General features: G+C 36.3%; 1 pseudogene; it reads left to right on the top strand.

The window, feature by feature from the left end:
* The first annotated feature begins 257 nt into the window (after nt 1-257).
* The window catches only part of LOC103232674 (polycomb protein EED-like), a 79,952-nt pseudogene continuing 74,209 nt past the window's right edge, over nt 258-6,000 (top strand).

Raw genomic sequence — 6,000 nt, 5'->3', positions numbered from 1 at the left:
GTATTTATTAAGCCTGTGCCAGGTACAATTCTAGGCTCTTGTGTTGCAGTAGTAAATAAGACAAACCAAAAAAAGTTTTACCCCATGGATCACACACTCTGGGGTGGGGGGAAACAGAAATAAATAATAAATGTAATGAATTAATTATATACTATTTTAGTAGTTGATCAATGCTATGGGTAATAGAAACAGTAAAGTAAGTTCAGATGGATCAGGAGTGCCAGATCCGGAGTTTGTTATATTAAATAGATGACACCATGGTGGTAATGGGGTGCCAGATCATGAAGGCCCTCGTGGGCCATTGTACGGATTTGGGCTTTGACTCTTATGCCGGTACCATGCTGTCTTGATTAATATAGCTTTGTAGCAAGTTTTGAAATCTGGAAGTGTGAGTCTACCAACTTTGTTATTTTTCAATATTATTTTGGCTCTTCTGGGTTCCTTATTCTGCCAAACGAGTTTTAGGATTAGCTTTTTCTATTTCTGCAAAAAATCCACCTGATTTTTAAAGGGATTATGTCTGATTTGTAGATCAGTTTCAGCAGTTTTGTCATCTTAGCAATATTTGTTTTCCCAATCCATGAAAATGAGATGTCTTTCCATTTACTTATTTCTCTTAACAGTGTTTTGTAGATTTTAGTGTACAAATTATACACCTCCTTGGTTAAATGTATTCATAAGTACTTTATTTATGATGCTATTATAAGCTGAATTGGGTTTTTAATTCTTTTTAAGAAAAATTATAGTTCGCTGGGTGTGGTGGCTCATCCCAGCAATTTGGCAGGCCAAGGCACGTGGGTCACTTGAGGTCAGGGGTTTGAAACCAGCCTGGCCAACATGGTGAAACCCCACCTCTACTAAGAATACAAAAATTAGCCAGTCATGGTGGCATATGCCTGTAATCCCAGCTACTCGGGAGGCTGAGGCAGGAGAATTGCTTGAATCCAGGATGCAGAGGTTGCAGTGAGCTGAGATCACACCACTGCACTCCAGCATGGGCAACAGAGCAAGACTCTGTCTCAAAAAGAAAAAACTTATAGTTACCAAATAAAGCTTTTATATATTTACTGTGTAAAACATGATGTTTTGGTATATTAATTCATGGTGAAATGGTTATATCAAGCTAATTGACATATCTCTCACCTCACATGCTTATTTTTTGTTGTGAGAACATTTAAGATCACTTTTTTTTAAATTTTCAAATATATAATTACTATTAACTATAGTCACTATGCTGTACAGTAGACCTGTGGAACTTATTTATCCTGTTTAACTGAAATTTTGTACTCTTTGACCAACATCTTCCCATTCCCAACCCCCGAACTGTAGCCCTTGGAAACCACCATTCTACTCTCTGCTTCTATGAGTTCAACTTATTTAGACTCCATGTATAAATGAAATCATGGAGTATTTGTCTTTATGTGCTTGGCTTATTTCATTTAGCACAGTTTTTTCCAGGTTCATCCATGCTGTCACAAATAACAGGATTTCCTTATTCTTAAGGTTGAATAGTATTCTATTGCTTGTGTGTGTGTGTTGTGTGTGTGTGTATAAAACATTTTCCTTGTCCATTTATCTATTAATGGCTTAGATTGATTTTATATCTTGGCTATTGTGAATAATGTCACAATAAAACAGTAGCACAGACATTTCTTTGACATACTGATTTTAATGCCTTTGGATATATACCCAGAAGTGGAATTGCTAGATCTTAGGTAATCCTATTTTTCACTTTTTGAGGGACTTCCATACTGTTTTCCATAATGGCTGTACTAATTTACATTCCTTTCCACAGAGTGCAAGCATTCCCTTTTTTCTACATCCCCACCAGCTTTTGTTATTTTTGGCTTTTTGATAATAGCCACTATAACCTTGTGATTTTACCAGTTGATTTTTTTTTAATTTCCTTTTTGGGTTACTTATTATAGTGTATAGAAGTACAGATTTTTTTGTGTGTTGATCTTCTATCCTGAAACTTTGCTGAATTTCCTTATTAACCCTAATAGGGATTTTTTTTTTTTCTGGTAGATTGTTTAGGATGTTCCATATATAACATCATGTCATTGGGAAGAGGGAGTTTTACTTTTTCTTTTCCTATTTGGATGTGTTTAATTTATTCATCTGTTTTTTTTTTTTTTGGCTAGAGCTTGTAGAAAAATGTTGAATAAAAGTGGTGAGAGTGAAATAAAGGGATGGAGGAAATTTTACCAAGCAAATGGAAAGAAAAAAAAAACAGGGGTTGCAATCCTAGTCTCTGACAAAACAGACTTTAAACCAACAAAGATCAAAAAAGACAAAGAAGGGCATTACATAATGGTAAAGGGAACAATTCAACAAGAAGAACTAACTATTCTAAATATATATTCACCCAATACAGGAGCACCCAGATTTGTAAAACAAGTTCTTAGAGACCTACAGACTTAGACTCCCACACAATAATAGTGGGAGAATTTCACACCCCACTGTCAGTATTAGACAGATCAACGAGACAGAAAATTAACAAGGATATTCAGGACTTGAACTCAGCTCTGGATCAAGTGGACCTAATAGACATCTACAGAACTCTCTACTCCAAATCAACAGAATCTACATTCTTCTCAGTGCCGCATGGCACTTATTCTAAAATTGACCACATAATTGGAAGTAAAACACTCCTCAGCAAATGCAAAAGAACGGAAATCATAACAGTCTCTCAGACCACAGTGCAATCAAATTAGAACTCAGGATTAAGAAACTCACTAAAAACCACACAATTATGGAAATTGAACAACCTGCTCCTGAGTGACTCCTAGGTAAATAATGAAATTTAGACAGAAATCAAGATGTTCTTTGAAACCAACGAGAACAAAGAGACAATGTACATAATCTCTGCGACACAACAAAAGCAGTGTTAAGAGGGAAATTTATGACACTAAATGCCCACATCAGAGGCTTGAAAGATCTCAAATTGACACCATAAGATCACAATTAAAGAGCTAGAGAGGCAAGAACAAACTAATCCAAAAAGTAGGAGAAGACAAGAAATGACGAATATCAGAGAAGAACTGAAGGAGATAGAGACACGAAAAACCCTGCAAAAAAAAAAAAAAAAATCGATGAATCCAGGAGATGATTTTTTGAAAAAATTAACAAAATAGGCCACTAGTTAGACAAATAAGAAAAGTAGAAGAATCAAATAGACACAATAAAAAATGATAAAGGGGATATCACCACTGATGCCACAGAAATACAAATTGCCATCAGAGAATACTATAAACACCTCTATGCAAATAAACTAGAAAATCTAGAAGAAATGGATAAACTGCTAAACACATATACCCTCCCAAGACTAAACCAGAAAGAAATCAAATTCCTGAGTAGACCAATAACAAGTTTTGAAATTGAGGCAGTAATTAATAGCCTATCAAGCAAAAAAAAAAAGCGCCCAGGACCAGATGGACTAACTGCTGAATTCTACCAGAAATACAAAAAAGAGCTGGTACCATTCCTTCTGAAACAATTCCAAATAATAGAAAATCAAGGACTCCTCCCTAACTCATTTTATGAAGTCAGCATCATCCTGATACTAAAACCGAGAAGAGACACAGCAAAAATAGAACACTTCAGGCTAATATCCCTGATGAACATGGATACGAAAATCCTCAATAAAATACTGGCAAACTGAATCAATCAGGACATCAAAAAACTTATCCACCACAATCAAGTCAGCTTCATCCCTAGGATGCAAGGCTGGTTCAACATGTGCAAATCAGTAAATGGAATCAGAACCAAAGAAAAACTCAAAACATAAACAGAACCAAAGACAAAAACCACATGATTATCTCAATAGGTGCAGAAAAGGCCTTTGATAAAATTCAACATCCCTTCATGTCAAAAACTCTCAATAAACTAGATATTGATGGAACATATCTCAGAATAATAAGAGCTATTGATGACAAACCCACAATCAATATCATATCGAATGGGCAAAAGTTGGAAGCACCCCCTTTGAAATCCGGTACAAGACAAGGATGTCCTCTCTCACCACTCCTATTCAGCATAGTATTGGAAGTTCTGGCCAGGGCAATCAGGTAAGAGAAAGAAATAGAGGGTATTCAAATAGGAAGAGAGGAAGTCAAATTGTCTCTGTTAGGGATGACATGGTTGTATATTTAGAAAACCCCATCTTCTCTGCTCCAAAACTCCTTAAACTGATAAGCAACTTCAGCAAAGCCTCAGGACACAAAATCAATGTGCAAAAATCACAAGCATTCCTTTACACCAACAATAGACAAGCAGAGAGCCAAATCATGAATGAACTCCCATTCACAATAATTACAAAGAGAATAAAGTACCTAGGAATACAGCTAACAAGGGATGTGAAGGACCTCTTCAAGGAGAACTACAAACCACTGCTAAAGGAAATAAAAGAAGACACAAACAAATGGAAAATATTCCATGCTCATGGATAAGAAGAATCAATATCATGAAAATGGCCATACTGCTCAAAGTGATTTATAGATTAAATGCTACTCCCATCAAACTACCATTGACATTCTCAACAGAATTAGAAAAAAAAACTATTTTAAATTTTATATAGAATCAAAGAAGACTCCATACAGTCAAGACAATCAATACTAAGCAAAAAGCTGGAGGCATCATGCTGCCTGACTTCAAACTATACTACAAGGCTACAGTAACCAAAACAGCATGGTACTGATACCAAAACAGACATATAAACCAATGGAGCAGAACAGAGATCTCAGAAATAACGTCACACATCTACAACCATCTGATCTTTGACAAACCTGCCAAAAACAAGCAGTGAGGAAAGGATCTCCTATTTAGTAAATTGTGCTGAGAAAACTGGCTAGCCATGTGCAGAAAACTGAAACTGGACCCCTTCTTTACACCTTATACAAAAATTAACTCAAGATGGATTAAAGACTTAAGTGTAAAACCCAAAACCATAAAAACTCTAGAAGAAAACCTAGGCAATACCATTCAGGACGTAGGCATGGGCAAAGACTTCATGACAAAAACCGCAAAAGCAATTGCAAAAAAAGCCAAAATTGACAAATGGGATCCAATTAAACTAAAAAGCTTCTGCACAGCAAAAGAAACTATCATCAGAGTGAACAGGCAACCTACAGAATGGGAGAAAAATTTTGCAATCTACCCATTTGACAGAGGTCTAATATCCAAAATCTACAAGGAACTTAAATTTACAAGAATAAAACAAACAACCCCATCAAAAAGTGAGCAAAGGATATGAAGAGACACTTCTCAAAAGAAAACATTTACGTGACCACCAATCATATGAAAAGAAGTTCAACATCACTGGTCATCAGAGAAAGGCAAATCAAAACCACAGTGAGATACTATCTCATGCCAGTCAGAATGGCAATTACTGAAAAGTGGGGAAACAATAGATGCTGGTGAGGCTGTGGCGAAATAGGTAAACTTTTACACTGTCAGTGGGGAATGTAAATTAGTTCAACCATTGTGGAAGACAATATGGTGATTCCTCCAGGATTTAGAACCAGAAATACCATTTGACCCAGCAATCCCATTACTGGGTACATACCAAAAGGAATATAAATCACTCTACTATAAAGATATATGCACATGTATGTTTATTGCAGCACTATTTACAATAGCAAAGACATGCATGCAATCCAAATGCCCATCAATGGTAGACTGGATAAAGAAAATGTGGTACATAGACACCATGGAATACTATGCAGCCATAAAAAGGAATGAGATCATGTCCTTTGCAGGGACATAGATGAAGCTGGAATCCATCATTCTCAGCAAACTAATGCAGGAACAGAAAACCAAATACTGCATGTTCTCACTCATAAGTGGGAGTTGAACAATGAGATCACATGGACACAGAGAAAGGAAAAACACACACTGGGGCCTGTTGGGTGGTGGGGGCTGAGGGGAGGAAACTTAGAGGATGGGTCAATAGATACAACAAACCACCATGGCACATGTATAACTATGTAACAAACCTGT

Source organism: Chlorocebus sabaeus, chromosome X, assembly GCF_047675955.1.
Source record: "Chlorocebus sabaeus isolate Y175 chromosome X, mChlSab1.0.hap1, whole genome shotgun sequence".
NCBI classification, from domain to species: domain Eukaryota; kingdom Metazoa; phylum Chordata; class Mammalia; order Primates; family Cercopithecidae; genus Chlorocebus; species Chlorocebus sabaeus.
This window is presented reverse-complemented; position numbering and strand designations above follow the sequence as displayed.